This window comes from Oryza sativa, chromosome 11, assembly GCF_034140825.1.
Source record: "Oryza sativa Japonica Group chromosome 11, ASM3414082v1".
NCBI classification, from domain to species: domain Eukaryota; kingdom Viridiplantae; phylum Streptophyta; class Magnoliopsida; order Poales; family Poaceae; genus Oryza; species Oryza sativa.
Genome location: NC_089045.1, coordinates 23859055 through 23883589, shown reverse-complemented (window position 1 = coordinate 23883589; position 24535 = coordinate 23859055). Strand labels below are relative to the sequence as shown.

The window sequence follows — 24535 nt, the reverse complement described above, 5'->3', positions numbered from 1 at the left end:
TCATCCGACATAAAACCTTGACCCTGCTTGTCATCGAGATCATCTACTGTATCCTTAGCGTAAACATCTGAACCCTCCACAACGCCCTCAAAGTAATAGCTTGGGTTCTCCATCTTCGATTGGCTGTATATCAGAATCGGATACTTTTAGAAAATCTCCATCCCAGACTTTTCCAGATAAACAATCAAGGTCATCCATCTCCCAAAGAGCTAAATCGGCATTAGCAACATTAACTGACCTGTCGGCTGGCACAACCTCTATCTTGTCACCTTGCCACTGAATCAAGCACTGATGCATAGTTGAAGGGATGCAACAATTGGCATGAATCCAATATCTTCCAAGCAACAAACTGTATGAACCCTTCCCATCAATGACAAAAAACGTGGTAGGAATAGTTTTACTGCCGACTGTCAGCTCCACATTTAAAACACCTTTGGTCTCCGATGGATTACCACCAAAATCTTTGAGCACCATATTTGTCTTGATAAGATCCTCAGCATTCCTACCCAGCTTCCTGAACGTAGCATAAGGCATCAAATTCACCGCAGCCCCACCATCGACCATCATTTTAGACATCGGCTTTCCATTGACGTAGCCGTTTACATACAATGGTTTAATATGCCGATTCTCCGTTCCCTCGGGCTTTTCGAATACCGCTTGCTCTGGTGACAGGACCAACTTGGCCGATTCCTCCTCTACTTCATCAACATCGGCCTGATTGATTCCAAATTCGGCTGGTAGCGTAAAGACCATGTTGATTGGTGCTGTAACAACACTCTTTCCTTTTGCCAACCTCTTCGCTTCATCGGCTGCAGCATCATCGGCTGTAGGAGCTTGATTCTTAACACGCCACACCTGCCTTGGTCTTGGTTTCCTCAGCCGATGATTGATTCCCTCTTCAACCTCTTGAAAACGTTCCCTGCTCCTCAATCTCTGGACCCTCCTTTTCTGATTTTTTGTGTAAATACCAGAGGGACACCATTGATTCTTCCTAGTCCCTTCATCTTCTTGACCATGATCTTGACTCATCGGACCCAATCTTTGATGAACAGGAAGTCTTGTCTGTCTTGGCCGATCACCCTGATTATGTGGTCGGCTTGAGCTCTCAATGACGTCACTGCACCCAGGACAGTTTTCAATAGATGGCAACCTCATTCCTTCGTTGCAGAAGAATCTAAAGAACTCACAATCCCAATGAGGATCGAAACCATTGTTGTTCTCTTCATAACGCCTCGCCTGCTGCTTATCATACTTCCTTTGATACTTGTTAATAATCTTAGCTCCACCGGCTGCTTGACTAGCTGTATGTACCATGTTGTCGGGAAAAGGATTTCCATCGACCTTCATCGGCTTCTTGGAATCGTCAAACTTAATCTTCCCCCCTTCGATGGCTACCTGGATTTGCTATCTAAAGACCTTGCAATCATTAGTAGAATGAGACCCAGAATTATGCCATTTACAATATCTCCTCTTGCCTAATAACTTCAGCCGATGGGATCATATGGCTAGGAGGGAGCTGAATCTGCTTCTCTCGGAGTAGCAAATCGAAAATCTTATCGGCTTTGGTGATATCGAAGTCATACTTTTCCTCCTTCCCAGGACTTTTCACCCATTGACATGGTATAACCTTTTTGCTCCTCACCCATTCGACTGCAGCTATCTCAGAATCATCGTCTTCATCGTCCGATCCATACGTATACGGGCAAACGTGATTAACCTTCCTGGAGCTTCTCCTGACGTCAGCCGACCTATGCTCATGCAAGGTTACCTTTTGTATCAGATGCGACAAACTATTGAAGTCTTCGGACGAGAATTTCTCCCTGATCGGAGGAATCATACCCTGGAAGGCTAGATCGGCTAACTGGGCATCGGTCAAACTCAAGCTAAAGCACTTGTTCCTCACCTCTCTGAACCTCTGGATATACTCGTGTACGGGTTCATCATACCTTTGCTTGATCGCCGTTAAGTCAGACAACTTCATCTCGTGGACCCCGTTGTAGAAATAGCTGTGGAATTGCTTCTCTAAATCGGCCCAACTATTGACCGACCCATATGGCAAAGATGAAAACCAAGTAAAAGCTGACCCGGATAATGATAATCGGAACATCCTAACTCTCAAGGCGTCCACAGCCGATGCTTCACCACACTGAGCAAGGTATCGGCTGATGTGCTCATAAGTCGACACGCCCTCTTGTCCTGAGAACTTGGAGAAATCAGGGATTTTAAACCGATTAGGAAGAGGAACCCTTTCAAACCACTCGGGATAAGGCTGCCGATACAAACTCCCAGTCTCTTTTGGTCTCAGCCCAAATTGCTCCCTCATTACATCAGCAATGACATCAGCCCATGGTCGTTGCTGAGCTGCTCCTTGTGGTTGCTGCTGCATGGGCTCGAACTGACCAAACTGATGAGCGAATTGTTGCTGGGCCGATCCCGCTGGTTGATATTGGGCTTGCGGGGATGGAGGCTGATACTGATAGCTCAAGTTACCCCCTTGGTAGTTATGCAGATTCGGCTGAATGTTGCGCACCAAGTGCTCAGGAACCATCTGAGGTACCACGGTGCCATCCGATTGTGCATGATGAACCAAATGCTCTGGGATAACTTGATTCACAAACTGCTGCACAGGTTGCCCCCCATGTGCTGCAAATCCAGCCGATGCATTGGCCGACCCCAGGTGCTGAATCGGCTGAACGACCTGCTGTCGTATCGGAGTCTGTTGGATCGGCTGAAGCCGTTGCCTTGGCGGTGTCTGCTAGATTGGTTGGAGATGCTACTGCGTTGATGGTGCTTGCTGAACTGGCTGCACGACCTGTTGTTGGATCGGCTGTACCACCGGCTGAATTAGTGGTATCGTTTTATTCATGTTCGACATTGTATTGACTAAGACCCCGGATTGATTGATCAAAGCATGATGCACCGCGTAATCAACCCAATCTTGAAAGTTGTTGAAAAAATCTTGTGCTAGCTCAATATTCTGATTAAGATTTCCTCCTTGCGGCCCTTGAGCAGCATCACCTGGAGCTCCGTGCACTTCTTGAGGGTTATCGCCTTGATTTCCTATAGAACCCCCGGTAGCACCCTTGTTGTTCGGCTGAGCTGAGCCATCTGGAGCTTGTTTCACTTCTCTATCTTTGGAAGAACCGGTTCCAGGGCTATCAGCAACCAGTTTTAACTTGTACTTCTGAACTAGCGTTCCCTTGCGGGTTTGCATGAACGAGCTCAGATACTGATCCCGTGCTTGCTGCATCATTGCTTCAAACTCCTGCTTGTTGTCAGGCGTAAATTTCTCGGGATCGATCGGCAGGACATTGTCATCAATGATGTCAGTCAATCCCGGCTTCGGTAATTTGCCTTTAACAGAGCCTGGGCTTGATGGTAGTGGTGCTTGTTTCTCGGCCATGAGGAAGAACTAACGCCTGACTTCTAATCAGGTCCCACTGGGCGTGCCAAAAGCGTGTTGACAAAAAACACGAGGCCTGGGAGATCTGCTTAACTCCAGTGCAGGTCCAAAACTTGCCTTCGGATGTATGAGCGTGCCAGTTGATTTCATCCTACAATCAACAAGAAATAAAGACAAAAGAACCATAGTTAAACCTATAAATGATAGCCGATCGGTTTGGTACCGATGACATATCATTTATATCTGAGCCGATGTCATCTGTGCATCGATCGACAATCGTGAATAAATAAGGAAGAAAACTAAACCTACTTGATCGGCTGTAGATGTTAGCGATATATACTCCTTATCTCGATATATACTTAAATCAAGTGACTGGGATAGATCGTCGCCATGCCGAGACAGAATGAATCACTTAGACCGAAATATATACTAATAACAAGACTATATAAGCTTACAGCATAGCCGATCATATAGATCTAGCATGTATCGGCAAATACCCCGATACTACCTTATGTCAGGATATTAAAACAGGCATAGAATATCAAGCAAACGCCTAATATATTCAAATACAGCAATATCTTGGCATAAAGGGCAAATTTAACATATCAGTGAAGCAAACTGAAATAATTATAGTTAAATCAGATACGATCGGCTGAAACTCCGATGCTATTCTAATCGACAACTAGGTGGCAGGCTGGAGATCAATATTCTAAGCACGACTCAATAGATCAAACTCAATTGATGCAGCATTAAGTATGAAAAGAAGAATGATATCTAGACAATCAAGCCACTAGAAGATTCATAGAATGGTAGATATCTTATATAATCTAGATCAATGTCAACATTTAACCCAATCGGTTGCCGTCTGTTAATATATGTTAGCCGATTGTGGGTTAGATGGCGATATTGCTATAGATTATATAAGATATATGATAACTCGGCGAATTATATAAACGAGATTAGAGTGTCATGAAGATGGAAGCACTAATCCCTAAGAACATAATTCGTCACGACGAGTTTTACCTCTTGTTGAAGATCGAAACCGGTGCAGCTCAACGCGAAAGCAAGAACTCGTCGAAATAAAACTAAAGCAAAAGGTGGCGATGCACGGAATTGTATTGGATGTGTGTTGTGTTTTTTTTACATAGGGCTCGGGGTCTATTTATACCCGAGGAATACAAGATATGTCCATATTGAACACGACTCTTATCTCTAACAAACTCTAAGATATTGTAAGTCTTTGCGGCAGACTTTTGCCCGAACATATCTCTAAGGAATTTACATAAAATATCCTAATTAATAGATACAATTGCCTTCTCAGGACTCTATCCATGCGTGGCAATCATCTTGAAGCACATCAACTCAAACCCAATCTCGCACACGGGTCATATTGTCGGAATCGGCTGTATTACTTAACCAGTCCAACTCAGATTAGCCGATCCCAGTCGTAGCCGATCCGGACTCCAGCCGATTCTTACTCTGTTTCCGAAAAAACCCCTATCTTCGATTCTGCTTCGATTTCATCTTCATCTCCGATACTGATATTACCAAATTTGGTCGTTAACACAATCAAAAGCATGTTTGGACCTTATAATTTCAATTATAACTTGGTTTTGCATCAATTAAGTTTGACCTACTAATTTGTAGTTGAAGTTGTAAGAATTAACATGCTCATTGATTGTCGGTAGGGGTAATATCGAGTTTCAGCTGATCTTACCTGTATAATTGTTTTGCTTTAAGATTGCAAGTTGTCTTTCGCTTAATGTGTTATATCTGTCATCTTATATAAGTTTATCAAACCTTTAAATCTATTAAACTTGCCATCAATTCCGTGCGGTCTCAGTTAGGTCTGATCTATTGGGATTACAGCTTGTTAAATAGATTTAACCTAAATTTTATATTCTTTAATCTAAATTTGATTATCTTCAATCACCTAAGTTACTTCACCGGCTATGATATAAATCCATATAATTATTAATTTGTCTGATCTTGGCTATCAGCAATTAATATTGTGTCGATTATGTCCGATCTATCATAGTTGCTTGTATTTAAGAGAAAGATTAAATTAGTAATTACAAGTCATTTATCTCTACAGTCGATTGTAGTTATGTTGGGCCTAGTTTATAAATATATGTCCATCGGCTAGCTATTTAGGTTATATAATTGTATAATAAATGACTTCAATCTTATGCTACATCGATTAGGTTCGACCTATGAGATTGGTCCTGTTAAAGAAAAGCTGTTTACAGTTATATTCAATCTAAAGCTAGTCTATGAGTAGCATCCTATTCACCTATACCCGATTCATTCGTGCATCGGCTGATACGATACTGTAACAGCCCTAAATTTTGACAACTTTTTAAAACCGATTTAATTTTCTTTGGTTCTCTAAAATTATAACCGTCGAGTTAGTAGTTTATTTAAAATATTATTTTCCATGTTTGTTTCTAGTGTTTATTTCTTGTTTAATTCGGTTGCAATGTGCATCTCACCTTCCGAACAATTCTTTTTGATCCAAATTCAATTCTATCCCGAGTAGAAAACCATTTAAAGCCTACAACAATTCAAATACTATTTATTTTAATTTTCCCCATATTTTCTTTTTCTCTAATTTTACCTTAATTCTCTTTTTCCATCTATTTTATTTTCTTTTCTATTCTTTCCTTTTTCTTTCCCCTCTCTCTCTGTTTTCTTTTCCTTCTTCTCTTCTCCTGCTGCCTCGCGCCAAACCCGTGCCGCCTTGCGCCCAGCTCGTGCCAGCCCACGCATGATGCCACACACTCGCACGCGCACACACGAGGACGAACGACAGAAGAATGCCGCCGTGACACCTCCAGTTTCCCGCCTCCGTATCTCCTTCGTCCCTCCACTAAAAGGCTCAAGACCTGTCACACCCTAAAAATCCTAAATATATAAATTGTTGTTTAAATGGAATTATTAGAAATGATTTTAAAAGCCTAGACGAGAAGATCTATTTTTTTTAAATAATAAATCCCAATATAAAATTGGGCCAGATAAAATTTTATTAAATACTTTACTTGATTCTATAGTTCCTAGATTTTTCTGGGATTTATTTGAGCCAAGAAAGTATTTTTAATAAATGGAATTGCATTTCATGAATAATTTAAATTGGAAAAAGTTTTAAAAATCTCTCTTTTGGCTTTGGGCCGAAAGTCGGCCCAAACCTCTCTCTCTCTCCTCCCCGGCCCAGGTTGGCCCGCAGCCGAGCGCCGCCCGCGCGGGCGCGTCCGCCCGCTGACAGGTGGGGCCCGCCTGTTAGTCTTCGTCTACCTCGCGCCGCTGCCGCATCCGAACCCTAACCAAGCCGCGCCGCCGTCTCCTTCCAAATTCGGACGCGCCTTTCCTTCTCTGGTGAAATCAATAGAGGGGAAATGATTCCCGGGATCTCCTCTACCTTTTTCCTTTTGGAATCGATCGCCAATTCGGTTTGGAAATCCGTGGATTCGAGTTCGATTCGGATCGATCTCTCTCCTCCGAACCCTAAACCTTCCATCGCGTCGCCGGTCGCCGTGGGCCTTCGCCGCCGCCTCCTAGCCCCTATAAAAGGACCCCCGGTGTCTCCGTTATCCGTCGCCACCCTCGCCATTGCCTGCCGCCGTCTGTAGCGCCCTAGCACCGTGCAGCCGTGCGCCGCCGTCGCCGCCGTCGCCGCCGCAGCTCCAGCCATGCGCCGCCGTCGCTCTGGTCGTCGTCGCTGCTCGAGGAGGTCACCGTCGTGGTCACCAAGCCGTCGTCGATCTCGTCCACCCCTCCGTCGTCGCCGTAGGTTGCCGGAGCACTGCCGTCGTCGTCAAGCCGAAGGTCGCCGCCGCTTCTTCCTCGACGCCGTCGCCGTCCGTTGATCTTCCGCCGCTGTTTTGGTCACCGGTGAGTTCGCCGCGTCGCCCTCTACGTGTTGGTGTCCTCCGTTCGTGTCGTCGCGCCGTCGTTCGCCGGCGAGCTTGTGCGCCCGAGCCGCCGCCGGTGATGACGTCATCGTTGCCGTCCGTCGTAGACCGGTCGTAGACCGTTAGATCTTGGCCGTCCGTTGTGGATAGGATCGATCTCGGCCGTTCGTTTCCGTGAGCCACCGCCGTGCACCCGATCCACCGCGAACCCTAGCCGCTGACGCAATAATACCCTTTTCCTTTTCAAAAATAATGCATTATTGCGTCATAATTCAATTAAAATCCATATAAATGATTTAATCTGATTTAATCATTGAAAATTCATAACTAATTCATCTTAGCTCGGATTTAGTTGGTTCAAGTCTCTAAATTTTTCTAAAATTGAGATCTACATGTTAAAAATATCCACATGTACTGTTCATGCTTGTTTATGTGCTGTTTTGGTGATTTAGCTCTTTTCTCTTTAGATTCCGACGTTCCTGGAGAGTCTGAGTTTGCAGGAGAAGATTTTGAAGAGTTCCAAGGCCAGCAAGGCAAGTCACACAGATCCCAAACAACCTTTTGAGCATGTTGATCCCATTTAAAGCTATTGTTTCTATTCAACTATTGCATTTATTTTCGAATGTCATGGGGTGGAATTAACCTATTGTTTGTTATAGCCCTTTTGTTCTTGATTACTTTATTCCTTGATACCTTGGGTTATTATAACTTGACTAGTTGAGCTTTATATATTGGTTCAGCTAGATATCAGATATGATTGCTTAGCCATGCTTAGAAACATTAGCACACTATTGGGATAACTTTTGACTCACTATTATTTAATGATGGCTTAATGATAGCTCATGATGGTTAATCATGATTGGTTAATTAATTAATTTGCCAACTAAAACCTGATAATGGTGGGTTGTGAGCACATGGTTTTGATGGTCATGCTCATGACAATTAAGGACCGGTTCACGAGTTTCGGTTGTGAAACATTAACCGTGCCAACCACAAGCCAGCGTGGGCAACGGCTTTACCTTTTGTATAGCATGGTTCATTGCGGAGCACCAGACTGAGAAGTGGCGGAGATAAGCCCACGGGGGTCGCTGGGGAGTCCATGCCTTGTTTTATAAGGGGGCGATTATGATCCAGGAACAGTGCGCTGTGGTGGATTGTGTTGTGCGAGGGGTACTGTCACAGCTCCTTTCCGAGGTACCGTGGTGGTATTGAGGCGCATGGTGACATGTCGTGGGGCTGTGTCTTGTGGGTATAGTGGTACATTTCTGGCCAGTGTAAAACTATTCGAATAGCCGTGCCCGCGGTTATGGACGGGTCTAACAATGTCTTTCGTGATTAGTCTCACACTTCCAATCATAATAAAAGATTCTATAACTGGTAATAATTTGATTAGCTCCTGGTTTGGAATGGTTAATTCCTGGTTTGGAGATAGAACTGTGCAGCCGGGATTGGTTGTTCAGAATGGTTGGGCCTATGCAACAGGGTATGTTGTATAACGTTGAATTAATATTGTTTAATTATCATTTAACTGTTTTATTAAATTCTAAAATATTTATTAAATGTTGTTTATGCAAATGGGACTATACTATGCCATCCTTTGTTATCCTGTGCACTTGCATATTTGCTGCGTGGCTTGCTGAGTATGTCATATACTCACCTTGCAATCATTCATCAGAGGAGGAGTTCTACAGTGATGTTGATGGTGTGGAAGATTAGGTGTAGCCCTGGTCAAGCTGCCTGTGGAGTGGAGTCGTCTGCGCAGTTTATCTTTTTTTTCCGCTGCTTAGATCTTTATTGATTGAGAGCAACTATCTACCTCTGTAATGACATTTTATTCGCTTATTAATTAGAGTGATAATTGTACTCTATTATCAATTTGTTATTGTGTGCCTCGGCTGATTCCTGGACGAGGGTTCACACACATGTAAGCGTTTGGAATTTTGGATAGAAATTCCGGGTGTGACAAGACCGGAGGCAAAAGAACCGCAATTTCAACCTCTTTCACCTCCTCGAATCCGCCCCAACTCCCGCGGACTCAATCGTCGGGGGAAAAAATCCCCGAAACCCTAATCCGGCGCCATTAAAAGAATCTCCGAAATTCGTCGCATACATCGCCAACCCTCTGAAATTGATGGTAAAAATGGAATCTCCATGATGAGTACTCCCTTTCCCCTCTCTTTTCCCCCTCAGCCCGTCGCCGGAGTGCCGCCGGCGCTGCCTCCCGGAGTCACCGCCCTGTTCGGCCGCCGCCGGCTGCATTGCTCGCGCTGCTCCAGGCCACCCTAGCTTCGGCCGTCGCCACCCTGAGACTCATCTCACTCCATTGATGCTCACCAGGCCCGCCGCCCACCCCGGAGTTCGCCGGAGTCGCCGCCGCCGCCTCCAGCTCCTGGCCGCCGTCGCCAGCCTCGCCATCGCCGACCACGGGAACGGAGTCGCCGCACCCTGGAGACCGCAAAACCGGCGCCCCCTTGTCCAAAACCAGCCATCTTCACCGCCGGCGCCAGGGAGATGCCGGCCAGTTCCTGTGCAGAGCGAGAGAAGAAAAGAAAATTAGATTATCCTATTGAAAAATAAATCAGAAAATACCCTTTTTCTTTTCCTATTATGTTGACCATCCGTTTGACCTCAAAATCAAAATCCGAGACCTGTTTTAAACTCATAGAATTATCCCGAATCCATCCGTGTCAGTTTCGTTGCAATCTGAGCAACCGTTGACGCGACCCTAATTTTACCCCTAGGGTTCGTCGTTCACCGAAATTCCAAAAATCCCTAAAATTAAATCTTTAAAATCCTTTCCACCCATCGTTGCACTTTATGATACCATTTGTTATGTTTAACTTTGTTTTTCTATTATTTATTGTGATGGTGATTGTTGCATAAATAGAAAACGCTAACATTGGTCCTACGACTACATCGAGCCCGAAGGTTGCAAGACATGCACCCTCCCTTGAACAATTTAATCCCAGTAGTTAGTGAGTTATTTTGGTACCGTACTTGTCCTTTGGAGTATGATAGACTGCACGAATGCTTCTAAATTATATTGCTATTATTGCATTATATTTTCTGTTGCTATTATGGACACATTAAAGAGCCTTAGAGTCTAAAACGCTTAGGATAAAATTTGAGGAGCACTTAACAAACTGTTAATTATTTAGCATGCTATTGGTTTAATATGGATATTATTATCGCATATGAAAACATGCTTATGGAATTGTTAATAGCTATATGCTAAGAACTGTTGACACCGCTTGTGAGTGGGTGGTACACATGATAGAGTTCATGTGTTTGGTTTTATGGACCTGTTTATGGTCGTGTTGAATATATGGATATATTTATGGTTATTTCTTATTTAAAATTGATATAATAATCAGCCCCCTTGTGTCAATAAGAATGACATAGTTTCGCCCATCCACACGATCAATTTGTCGAACCTAGCCGTATATTGCTCCAATTGATTGAACTTCTATAGGCCTTTCGGTGTACTGGCCATTAGATTTCAAGTGTGAAGCAAAGTGACATGGTTTATGTTTATATGATTTATATATGTGGGCTTGATGGGCCCGAGAGTTTAGAACTGCCCTATGGGCCCATGAAGTTCTGGGCTGTCCACCCAGTAACGAACAATGGTAAGTGGATGCGGAGGTAGGTTGGTACACACCTCGGACCGGATCACTCCGAGTAACGACCCGAGCATCCTTTAACTTACTAAGCAGAAAAGAGAGATATATGGAGCAATATTACACCTTGTTACTTTTCAGCCTGTGGATATCGTGTGGGTAAAGCTGGGCAGACGCTGCAGAGTCGTAGAGTATTCGAATACGACGTGCTCCCAGTTAATGGAGATGTGTCTATGGGTATACCAGATTGTGGCCACAAGTTAAACTAAATGGCTATTAATTAATATGGTCAACTTATTTATTACTTGATGTTCTATTCAAGTTATTTATAAGTAACATTTATATTTTTATGCCCGTTATTATTTTTAAGATTAAATGTTCAATAGTGTTGTTTATATCAAATGATAATTAAGATAGGCTCTATGAAATAATTGTTAAGGTTAGGGTTTAAACCTTCCTGCTCTTAATATGGCATGTTTTATATTGCAATTATTGTATTTGCTATCATAAGCATGTCTTGTTGAGTACCTTTTGTATTCATAAATGGGTTCAGATCATGAGGAGGAAGATGCTTGTGGAGATCCCGTTGACTTGTTAGATGGGACAGCTATGGTTTCTAGGTCATTCTATGATCAGGCAGTTCCTGTGGTGGAGTCTAGTAGTTTATCTGTTTGTAGAAATAAGGATTTATAGGCCATATATGTAATGGTTTGTATTTATGTTGTGTTGTGAACTAAGTGACTTAAGTAATGTATAATCGAAGTTTATGCTTTTATATCATTTCATGCATAATTGAACATCCTAGGCGGTTACGTATTCGTGGGGGCACCATGACTTTATCGGGTGTCCCCACAGATACAACATCAGCTGATTGGCTATCATCTTCTAATGTTTGCTATAGTCTATCTTATTGGTTGCAGGATCAAATCAACTGGCATGCCCTGAACCTGAAGCTTTGGACCTACACTGAAGTTAAGCAAATCTTCGAGGCCATCGTGTTTTCGCATCAACAGATACTCATGATCCAAGATAGGTCTGAAAGGTTGAAAGCTAACCTTCCAAAGAGTGGATGGAAACATTTAAATACTTGACCTACCGCGAAATTAGTCATTACTCACATATTTGAATATCATAGGTTTTGATTAGATTGATCAGAACTTTAATCCACACTTCGCATATTGTGAGAAAGGGGATTGAAACTTCCGATCAATCCTCTGTCCTGGCGAGGAGCACTGATCAGAACTTCCAATGATCTCCACCGGGACTTTCCATCGTCCCTCCACAATAGGCATAGAGCTATGATTGGAGATTCCAATTTCAACTATCAGAAGTTCCAATATGGAAGCTATAAGAACCCCATCTTTCCCATGTGGGTGTTGCGCAACGTCTCTCTCTAAAGATCAAAGTAACATTGAGCAGACACAAAAGTCAGCGTTGACTCGAACACCTCTCCATAGTGTGGCATTTCCTATGACTCGAATTCAAAATAAAAAATAATGTAAATGCCTTGAGAGTTTTAACCTTGCTTTCATTTGTAGGGGTCGTCATGCATTATCAATATCACAATAGGGACTAATACAATCCAAAACTCATTAGAGACTTAGATATACTTTCACCCATATCTTTTAGTATACTACATAATCCATAACACAACTATCTCAGTGTGCTACACATGCTCTAGAACAATCTTCAAAGATATTTAAGAATAATAAAAGTCTAAAACCTCCCAAAAATATCATACAACCTATAAGCCAGTATAAATATATCCAATAGGTAGCGGCATATGCATTATTTTAGCCGGTGTGGTTATAACATAGCTATATCATACTACATTAAAAGATGCAAGTGGGGTGGGCAAGCTTATTTTTTTTCGCTTATCACAATTCTATAAATTAGCAAGTGGGAATAAATGTGGTTTTTATACGTGTAGCGGGATTTCCCACTTATATCGCTACTACTAGGGCTAGTGTGATAAATCAGTGACAATCAATTGATATTTAGATAGATTGACGCTAAATACATGCATAAATCATTTGAGCGGAATGTCAGGTAGACAAAAAGTCAATACGTCGTGCCTACATAATACAAACATCTGACACTGCTAACAATGATCCTGAAAAAAACGACCTTAATCATATATTAGCAACACAACCCCACCAGCCACACCTATAAATGTAACTCGACGGCTAATCCAAGCATGACGAACAATACGATATTAATTTTTAATGTTGCTTTCATTTGTAGATGTCGTTATACATTATCAGAATCACAATAGGGACTAATACATTCACTTATCCTCAATAAACCTATCAATCCATTAATTGGTCTTGTCGTCAACAATCCAAAACTCATTAGAGACCTATATGTACTTTTACCCATATCTGTTAGTGTACTCTATTAATCCATAACACAACTAAGATATACTCCTCAGTGTGCTAGACATGCTCTCTAGAACCCTCTTCAAAGATATTTAAGAATAATATAAGTCTAGAACCTCCCAAAAATATCATGCAACCTATAAGCCAATATAAATATATCCAGTAGGTAGCGGCATATGCATTTTTTTAGCCGGTGTGGTTATAACATAGCTATACCATACTACATTAAAAGATGTAAGTGGGTGGGCAAGCTTATTTCTTCCGCTTATCACAATTCTATAAATTAGCAAGTGGGAATAAATATGGATTTTATGCGTGTAGCGGAATTTCCCACTTATATTGCTACTACTAGGGCAGTGTGATAAATCACTGACAATCAAGTGATACTTAGATAGGTTGATGCTAAATACATGTCTAAATCATTTGAGCGGAATGTCAGGCAGACAAAAAGTCAATACGTCGTGTCTACATAATAGAAACATCTAGTGACACTGCCATAATAGAAACATCTAGTGACACTGCTAACAATAATCATAAAAAAAATGACCTTAATCATAGATTAGCAACACAACCCCACCAGCCACACCTAGAAATGTAATTCGGCGGCTAATCCAAGCATGATGAACAATACAATGTTAATTTTTATGATAAAGAAACTCAGGGCCCCTTTGATTTGAAGGAAAAACATAGGAATTTTAGAGGATTTGAATCCTACAGGAAAATTTCCAATGAAGCCATTTGAAACAAAGGATTGAATCCTATCATATCCTTTAAAATTCCTATGGAATGGGCAATCCTATAGAGATTTTGTGGAGGAAAATTAGCAAGAGCTTCAACCTCTTGAAAACATTCGAATTCCTGCATTTTTCCTGCGGTTCAATCAAACGGTCATTCCTGTTTTTCCTGCGTTTTGCAATCCTCTGTTTTGCATTTACATTCCTGTTAGAATACGTTTTTCCTATTCCTCTATTTTTTCATTCATACGATTCAAAGGGGCCCTAAAGGTGTGCTAGAATACAATGTAATGTAGTAATAGCAATTCTCATATTTATTTAGCACTTGCTTGGATAATTTTGTTAAAGAAAATATAGTAATAGGTACTTTTCAACATAGACATAAGACAATGCAGAATTTAGGAAAATGCAGCTAGAGGGAAACAAAACTTCAACCTGAACAAAGATAGAAAAAAAACATAACGGCACAATGCTGGAAAAGGCCAGAAAACGAAATCCTACCTAATCATCTTCTTGTTTTCTGCATAACAGTCATTATGGCATGGTACGTATAGAAAATCAAAACTACTATTAAAGAGAGCACTTAAGACATGTCGACTTAAGTATTCTGGCATGTCATGGCATGTTCCCACGGCACGAACACGTCGACTTATGTAGGAAAATGCAAGATGAATAGATAGAACACGTCGACTTATGCAGGAAAATGCAAGATGAATAGACAGAATGACACAATTTTGCAGAAAAAAAAAGGCAAGAAAATACAACAATAGTTAGTATTCGATCCTGCAAGTGGTATCAGAGCTCGTTTTCTTCTTTAGATTTTTACCGATCTAAAGTTTTTGCAATGGCTAATAAGTTTATAAGTAAGCCCCATGTTTTCGATGGAACGGATTTTTGTTATTGGTGTAGTAAGATGCAATCTTACATTATGATCTTAATATTTGGAGAAAAGTTTCTAATCCTTATGTAATTCCTAATCAAATTAATACTGTTGTTTTAAAAAATGAATTTGAAAATAATTGCAAAGCTCACAATTTTCTTTTGAGTGGGATGAATCTGATAGTAATGTAAATTAATGTGGATGGATCTAATTGTGATAGTGAAGAAAAGCTTAGTTATGATCAATTAGAACATATTGCTTTCAAATTTGCTGAGAAACTTAAAACATGTTCTAATATGCTTGATGAGAGGGATTGCACTATTGAGATTCTGAATGCTGACATTGATAGATTAAAATCTTCGATTCCTAATGATGATGATTGCAAATCTTGTGAAGTTTTATTTTCTGAAATTAATGCATTGCGAGATGTCAATTCTATTAATTGCAAGAAATTGGAATATGAAATTGAAAAATCTAAAAAAAAATGGAGTCTTCTTTTGGTCTTGGATTTGCTTTGCATGCTTGTGTTGTTGATGAATTGGTTTTGACAAAGAACATTTTGACAAAATACAAAGTTACTTTTTCTGCAAGTTCTTTGTTCAATGTTTTAGGTGCAAAAAGGATTAAACAAAACAAAGATGTTTTGGTTTCTCAAAATTGTTCAAAGTGTTTTTTGAATGAGATGAAATTGAAAGATGTTTTAGGACTGGTTGAGCATATGGAAAATATTGTGAAATCTGATGAAGTGCTTTCTTGCCCCAAATGTTGTAAAAGCAAAAGTATAATGGTAGATTGTGAAAATTGTGCTAATTTGGAAAAAGAAGTTTCTTATTTGAAAAGTTCTTTGCAAAGATTTTCTGATGGTAAGAAACAGCTCAACATGATTTTGGATCAATCTAAGGTGACTAGTTACAATAGGGGTGTTGGTTTTGATGTTCATAACTATTTCACCAAAAATCATCCCAATGTTTTGAGTGTGACTGAACATGGTGAAATTTTGAGAAAACCAAGTGCTAAGAAAACAGTTTTTAAGTCTGCTGGAATTTTGCCCTCTCTTTCTAGAACTTTAAAAGAAACAAAAACAAATCTTTCAAAACCATCTACTTTACAAACTTGTTGTGAGAATTATATTTGTTCTTTTTGTGGAAAAGATGCACATTTGGTTAGTTTTTGTTTTCGACTTGCCCGTAAACAGAAAAAGGAAAGAGAAATTGCTTTTGCAAAACGACGATGGCAAAAATCGGGTTTTGGTTCGAGGAGCACGGTTAGACCGACACTGACTAGTCGGTCAGACCGGCCAGCGGTCAGATCGCAGTTGAACCGGTGGTCAGACTAGATGCCAGGCCCGGTCAGACCGCAGGGACAACGGTGGTCAAACCGGCTTCCGGGCGATTTTGCACGTAATTCAAATCGGACTTTTGTGAAACGACAAGGTAAGTTTTCAGGTAAGTTTAGTTCTGATTTTGTTAGTGCATATGTACCTATTGGTTCTACTGGTCGTGTGACTCAGTGTTGGATTCCAAAATTTTTTATTTCTAACCCCAACATGGAGGCCTCGACATTTTCTTGTTCGTAGGTATTTTGGTGGCATACTCCCTATGTGCGTTCAACGTTGAGATGGTGAGTGCTTTTCAAGGTAATATCAAGATAATTTTGGATTGACATAATTTTGTTCTACTTTCTTGATTATTAGGTTTTCATATGCTAGTGTTTGAGATAGTAGTTTTTGTTAATACAAGTGGATACATGTCAATTCATGAGAACCTTGGTGATATCATTGGCAATTGGATGTCTTTTTCAAAATCTTTGATTTCTTCTTGATTTTTCTTCGGGGAGAATTAGAGGTTAATTTGAGGTGGAGTTTATGCTTTTTCGTGCATTCATGTTTATTTTTATGCATTGCTTTTAATTCTGAAAATAAATAAAAATAAAAAAAAGAAGAGCTTTGTTTTATACCTCTAGTATATTCTTGTGCATGCTAGCAAAATAATTGAGGTATATTTGTTGCAATGTTAGCTTGTATGCGTTTTAGTCTTTATATAAGGCTTAGATATTGCTTTTAAGTGAGATGATGCATGATACTAATTCTTTTACTTGAATTAATAAAATATGCAATATTGATGATAGCATATGGATTGATTTATAAATGCTTATGTATATGCTTTATTGAATTGTTATTCCTCAAATAGCTTTTATTTGCTCATTGTGCAAGAGAATAAAAAATATCTATGAAAGAAAAAAAAAGAATACCGAATCCTTGGAAATAGTCATGACGATAAATACATATTCGATGTGAGCAAAAATAATGAGTGCCGAATCCTTGGAAACAGTCTTGACGACAAGGACATACCCGGAATAATTGAGAGAAAAAAAGTGAGCAAAAAGGCTCAAAAAAAAGTTTAAAAATTCTCTTGATTGTTTTGTACTAAAGTTAATTTGAGAAAGAGTGATAAATGTAATAGGTATATATGTATAGTGTTTATTTTTCAATCTATGTGCTTGTGAATATATTGCATTATAAATCATTTGAAATTATGAATCCTTATTGCTAATTTAAGCTTAATTGTAATATCTTTGATTCATGTTTATATTATGATGCATGCTTGCTAACTGGCTAATTAATTTATCTTCTTTGTCTTGCAACACACGATCATGGATTGCTTTTGGTGCACTTCAAAGCTCTCGAAAAAAATTAGAAAATAGAAAAGAAAAAATTGGTTATTTCAAGTGACAATCATGACATCATTGCATTTGTACTTTATTGTTTATTATTTTTTTTCTTTTGCATTCTTGATGAAATCATTGTCAAAGGGGGAGAAATATGCAAAATGAATGCTTTTTGAAAGGGGGAGAATTGAATTGTTTTGATTGTAAAAATAGTCGATTTTGTGCTTTGATTATAAATTGATGGGAGAAATTCTTTCTTTTAAAAAGGGGGAGAGTTTTTCTTTTCACTTTTGTGATTTTTGTTTTTATTTTTCAAAAATACAAAATTGCATTTTGGTGATGTTGCCAATATGTTCATCAAGGGGGAGATTGTGAAATCATTGTCATGTTTAATATTTTATGATGAATAAATTGGCTTTACAAATGATTTAATCAATGAATTGATTTTGAAAAGATGTGTGGATGTTGGTGTGAGTGCGTGTGACTAATGTGGGTCAGGTTGTGATATCTGTACCCAGAAACGATTGTTTTATCTGATTATGTGCACGTGACTTGAGGTCAGCCTTGGTCAATGGTGAGGACCGGGACTATGCTCAGAGAGGAGTAGAGGTCTAGTGCGGTCGGAATACCATATGAGAAGGTGACTAGAGTCAGGATTCTTAGAGGTCGATCAACTTTGGTCAACGGTGGGGATCAGGACTAAACTCAGGGAGGAGTTGAGGTCCAGACGGTCAAGGATACCGAATAACGAAGTTGGATACGATATAGTATACGGTGGATGGACATCGTGTGGGAGAAATCTTCGTAATAGGCTTCACGAGGTGTGCATGCAAGTGTCGGTGTTCGCGAAGGAAATTGGTTGAGGAAATTCGGAGTATATGGTTGCTACAGTACTCATGGTACTGTAGCGTGGTGCATATGCATGTCTCGTTGCATGCATGTGCTGCGTACTTGCGTGTGCTATACTGTTGTGTTGGCGTCGGCTTGTGCTGGAACAACCGACCCAGGAGGAGGCCCAGACGAGCGACGGCCTGCTTGGTGATTTGCTGGCCCATTGGAAGAAGGGTCAGCGCGTGGAGGAGATGGCCCATGCGTGAAGCTTCAGTAGAGGAGGCGCACGTGTGTTGACAGGAAACGGAGATCGACGGGCAGTCGGTTTCGCGCAGGAGTTTGATTGGTTTATAAGCAGTCCGGCTGTAGTTTCGGAAAATGTATAGGTTTGGAAATTAAGGGATTGAGTCCTATTGTTAATAAAAGTTTTACAAGTTTTTATATAAATAGATGAGGGGTTGAGACGAAGAAAAAAAGTTAGGGTTTACTTCAAGGTTTCAATCATAGTTTGTTAGTTGAGAGGGATTACTTCGAGGTTTCAATCATAGTTCGTTAGTTGAGAGAGGAGTGCTTTAGGTGCACTTAGTTGAGAGAGGAGTGCTTTAGATGCACTTTGTTTCGTCGATACGTGTTTTTTGGATCCCGACGGTTTGACCAGATATTTCACACCCTAAACTTTTAAAACCACTTTTAAAACCGGACGAATTACCCCCTACTCAATATAGAATGGTTTTCATCCTACGTGTACACGTGGCAGATCGGAATGGTTTTGTCCTACATGGTATATATGTACACGTGGCAGATCGGAACAGTTTTGTCCTACATGGTATACATGTAGCGCTAACGTGGCAATCCAATAAAAAATAAAAAATTAAAAATTAACATGGGCCCCACATGTCATATGGAGTAGTACTAAACTCTCTCTCCTTCCCTCCGGCATCGTGGGCGCGGCGTGGCGCGGAGCCAAACGTGGCGGAGACGACAGGGATGGCAGGTGGAGCCGTGCTCGCTGGCGAACACCAAGGAGGAGCTGTGCGCCGGCGGATGTGGAGGAGGAGCCATGCGCGCCGCACGGAATCGAGGACTCCTCGCCACGTCGCCATAGCCCCCTGCCTTGGCAGTTGGCAGTTGGCAGCGTCTGCCGCCTCCACCGTCCTCAACGCGGCCCACCGTTGTGAGTTCGGGTTGAATCTAAGCTTCCTGCAATTCTGCATGCTCTTGCACAAATCCTACGAATTCCAGAATCTCGTTGCTCAAATCCAAGGCTTAAGGGAGAAATTTGATTAAACCTGTTGTTCCATGAGAATTTTCAGATTATACCACCTAGTACGCACTGCTTTCAGGATTTATCACCCAATTTACACTACTTTTAGAATATACCAATGGAGTGTGAATTTTCTTCGTTCCGGGCCACTCCATCCCCTAGCGTCAGTCACACCATCATCCTCCGTCCTCCCGGCGCCACCGTCATCAGTCCGCCACCGCTCGCGCTTGCGTTAACCGCGCCGTCGCCCGTCCGTCGCGTCAGCCTCGCCATTGCCCGTCCATCGCCGCCCGCGTCAGCCGCGCCGTCGCTGGTTCGTCGCCGTCATTGGCGTACGTGGTGGTGGGCCGGAGGAGAAGGGAGCAGCGGTGGAGGGCAGAGGCCAGAGGGCGTCGAGCTCCGGTGGCAAAGCTCTATACGAGCTCGAGGCTGCGGTGGCGGAGATTGGACCGGCGATGGCTCGGGGCGTGGTGGCAGCAGCCCGGTGCGGCAGCGGTTGAGCTTGGGGACGATACGAGCGAGCTCGCCAGAGGTCACCCTCGTGCTGCTACTTCGTGCCGTCCGCGCGCATATATGGCGCCGTCCGCATGGAGGAGGAGGAGCTTTGCTGGTGTGGGGAGGACGAGCTCGCCGACAGCCAAACAGCGCGCGCGTGGGGGAGGAGGAGCTCGCCGGTGTGAGAGAGGACGAGCTCGCCGGCGGCCAGATGCGTGTGGGCAACGGCGCGAGTGGGATGAACTGACGATGTGTAGCTTTGGTTAGACAGAGTGGCCCGGAATGAAGAAAATTCACACTCCAGTAGTGTATTCTGAAAGTAGTGTGAATTGGGTGATAAATCCGGAAAACAGTGCGTATTGGGTGGTATATCCTGAAAATTCTAAAATTCTAGTTGTTCCATATAATCACAATTCTGTTTATTCCTGGTACAGAGGCGAGAAATCTCACCGGAGAAGCAGACAAGCTACCAATGCCAGTGCTCGTTTCTTGAGGTGAGTACTGAGTACTGACTCATCTGCGTGTTCTTAATTGAACTGAAAAGTGCATCTAGATGTGAATTTTTTTTCTGAATTTAGTTAATTTAACAAGGTTTCTATATCTGACATGATGCAAATTTTGCTCAATGCTTTCCAGGTATATAATGAGTAGATTAATGACCTGTTGGATCCATCTCAGCGTAACTTTAGGTATATTCTAATCCTGTATATGGTGTTTGCTAATGGATTGCATTAAACTTATTCAGCTCCATTATTCTAGATAAGAGAGAATGCTTGCAATGGTGTCCATGTTGAGAACTTGACCGATGAGTATGAGTCAACGGTTGAGGACGTCAATCAGATCTTGATGAAGGTATAATCAAAATGACCTTCAATTCATTGCATTGTCAGTGTACTTTGTAGCCAGTGATGCTTTACAGCTTTGGTCAGGAAGTGGCTGCACTAATCTGCAAGTTTCTGTCAGAAAATAGCAAGGAGAGTTCGCAAAACAATAAATAAATAAAGCAAACATAGCAAGGCATTTGTCAAGTTGTTCAGAAAATCTTCTTTATCCTTTTATGGCACGGAGTAATCCAACAAAACCAGCCCGAAAATTTTTTTTTCCTCTATAGGCACATCAGTGGGACAATTTTGATCAATAAGAGTAGCAGAAAGAAATTGTCCTTTCGGTTTTGCTTTTAAAACTAGGGTTTCTTTGCTTTTCAATTTCACCTCTGCATGGATGAGGATCACAACCAGGACCTCTGCTTGATCTACCCTGTAGTCACAAAGACCTTTGTCTTGATAACAAGCTGTATTTTTGTTAAGATCGCATATATTACTACTTGTATCATGCTCTTTCGAAACTATTTGTTTCATGTTGTCCTTCTAATAACTGAGTCACTGCCTTCTCCTCTATAGAGATTAAAATCTGAATTGAAGCCTACCATTGCTCAAGCGTTATTGATAGCTTGTCTGAGCTTGTTTTTCTTACAGGGCCTTCCAAACAGAAAAGTTGGCACCACCAGTATGAACTTGAAAAGTTCACGTTCTCATATAATATTCACTTGTGTCATTGAAGCATGGAGCAAGGTAAATTAAACCTCTGGTATTTCTTCTGTTGTTTGGAGACCTCATAACCAGCTATATTTAACTTCTCTTATTGCAATAGTTATGTCAGTATTATCATTTAAAAAATCAGTATGCTCTTTAGTCAATTCAATTCTATTAGTTTCCACTAACTGATCAGCAAATATATATACATGCTGTCATTATCTTGTGAATTTACTTTGTTCAACCAAATTACAGGGTTGCTCATCAAATGGCTTCAGCAGCTCACAGACTAGCAGAATTACCTTTGTTGATCTTGTTGGTCCTGATAATGATGAACTTGATGGTGGCAGCAAGCACTGTACAAGAGAATAAAGATAAGCAGTCAAAATCTTGGGTATGTAAATTTATATGATGGCTTGTTTGGGCGGAAATTTTTATGATGTCATGAAAATTTCATCACTAAAAGGAAAAAGTACGAATTACCCTCTAAACTATTGCGACGGTACGAATTACTCCCCTAAACCACAAAACCGGACATATTAAACCTCGAACTATTGATACCGAACGAATTACCCCCCATACAATCCTGAGCAGTTTTTATCCTACGTGGCATATACGTGGCGCCGACGTGGAAATCCAATCAGAAAAAGAAATTAAAAAAATATGGCCCACATGTCATTACCCCTTTTCCCCTCTACCCCCCCTCTCTCTCTCTCTCTCCAGCGCACGTGGATAGGCAGTGGGCGGCGGCGACGACGACGCACCTGGAGCAGGCGGGTGGTCGGCGTGCGGGGGTCGACAGCAGAGTGCGAGGATGGCGCGGCGCCGGCGCCGAGGAAGGCGTTGGAGGAGGCGGGCTAGGTCGTCCCTCCCTCTCTCGCTCTCTGTGTCTCTTTCCTTCTCAGCTCAGGCAGGCAGCGGGAGACGAGTCCTCCACGGGGAGGGCGCGGCGGCGCTGCACGCGGCGCGCGCGGTGAGGAGGCGAGGCGGCCAGCGGGCTATGTCGTCCCTCTTTCTCTCTCTGTGTGTATCTCTCTGTCTCTCTCCTTCTCGGCTCAGGTGAGACCCCGAGGCCGGCGGCGGGCATGGCAGGGGCGTTGAGGGTGTGCGCGTAGCCCACGACGGATCTCGCGGGAAGGAATCGACGATCCCGCTGCCGTGTCGAGCTCCCTCGGCGACCCTCCTTCGTCTCGCGCCGCCTCCGTTTCCCGTGCCGGAGCCGACCGCCCCAGCTCGGCCTCCGCGCGGCGGCGCCCTCCACTGCCGACACCTTCATCGACGGCGAGGCTGTCTTCCGGGGAGGCGACGCATCCGACGAGGCTGCAGCGGGCGCGCAGACCTGCGTCGTGTTCGTTGGTGATGACGGTGGCGCCGACGGCGTGGCCGCGTGGGCGACGGAGCGCGCCGCGGCGAGGTTTCTGTTGGTGGCGGCGCGGCCGCACAGCGAGGCCGCCTCCTCCTCATCTCTCGCCGCCGTCTCCTCACCTCGTGCCGCCTTGGCCTCCGCAGCGGCACCCTCCACCACCGACACCACCGCCGGCAGGTGCCGGCGCTACACCTCCTCCAGCCCACCGCCCGTCCCTGCATCGCCGCCCACCTCCTCACCCCTGCGCGCTGCCCTGTAAGAGAGAAAGAAGAGAGAGAGGAGAGAGGAAGAGGGGAAGAGTATGACAGGTGGGACCCACATTTTTTAATTAAATAAAATACTGACTGGATTGCCACGCGTACGCCACGTAGGACAAAATCGCTCTGGATTGGGCCGAGGGGGGTAATTCGTCCGGTATTGAAAGTTCGTTGTGAGTAATGTCTGGTTTTCGAGTTTAGGGGGTAATTCGGCTGACCACGATAGTTCAGGGCTGACCACGATAGTTCAGGGGTAATTCGGCCGACCAAGATATCTTCAATGTTTATTTTTCATGTTAACCGGTTTCTCTTTCTTAATCTGTTAGCACTACAGTTAACTGCTTTCTTTGGAGTAATATATTAAATATCTAGCGATAAGAGTTAAAATGTGTATTAAAGCAGAAAACTGATTTCCACATTGTTACTTCAGGAAACTCGTTGATAGAACCTCGTCAATATTCCATCAGAAGCACCAGAGAGGCAGAGACCAAGAAAGATGACTCCCCACAACTTCACATATAAGGACTAAATTGTAGTACATGTCACATCGAATGTTTGGCCTTCATTAAAAGTATTAAATATAGGCTAATAATAAAACTAATTGCATAAATGATAGCTAATTTACGAGATGAATCTATTGAGCCTAATTAATCCATAATTAACACATGTTTACTACAGCATCACATAGGCTAATCATGGATTAATTAGGCTTAATAGATTCGTCTCGCGAATTAGTTCAAGGTTATAAAATAGGTTTTATCATTAGTCTATATTTAATACTTCTAATTAGTGTCCAAACATCCGATGTGACAGGAATTTAAATTTTAGGTTGTGTTTAGATCGAGTAGTATAAAGTTTTGACATGTCAGATCGGGTATGTCGGTACACATTTAAAGTGTTAAACGTAGACTAATAACAAAACAAATTACAGATTCCGCTTGCAAACTGCAAGACGAATTTATTAAGCCTAATTAATCCATTATTAGTAAATATTTACGGTAACACCACATTATCAAATCATGGACTAATTAAACTTAAAAAATTCGTTTCACAATTTACACCCAATTTGTTTAATTTAGTACTCCCAGCCATGGGAGAAGTGGGTCGATAATTTTTCGAAAAAGACCTTCGATTTTCTGTAATTATATATAGGCCATTACAAACAGTATTTGGGGGCGAAAAGGGACCGCTCTGCAAAAT

The 24535-nt window shown here is 42.2% G+C and overlaps 1 long non-coding RNA gene across 2 annotated transcripts; it reads left to right on the top strand.

Moving 5' to 3' along the window:
- The first annotated feature begins 19381 nt into the window (after positions 1-19381).
- On the top strand, positions 19382-22109 carry LOC112936882 (uncharacterized). Of its 2 annotated transcripts, XR_010737412.1 has the most exons (6): positions 19382-19595; positions 20615-20674; positions 20817-20869; positions 20940-21032; positions 21656-21751; positions 21968-22109. It is a non-coding gene; the product is annotated as an uncharacterized lncRNA (long non-coding RNA). The 2 variants fall into 2 exon arrangements; XR_003239307.2 differs by having other exon boundaries at positions 19382-20674.
- The last annotated feature ends 2426 nt before the right edge of the window (positions 22110-24535 follow it).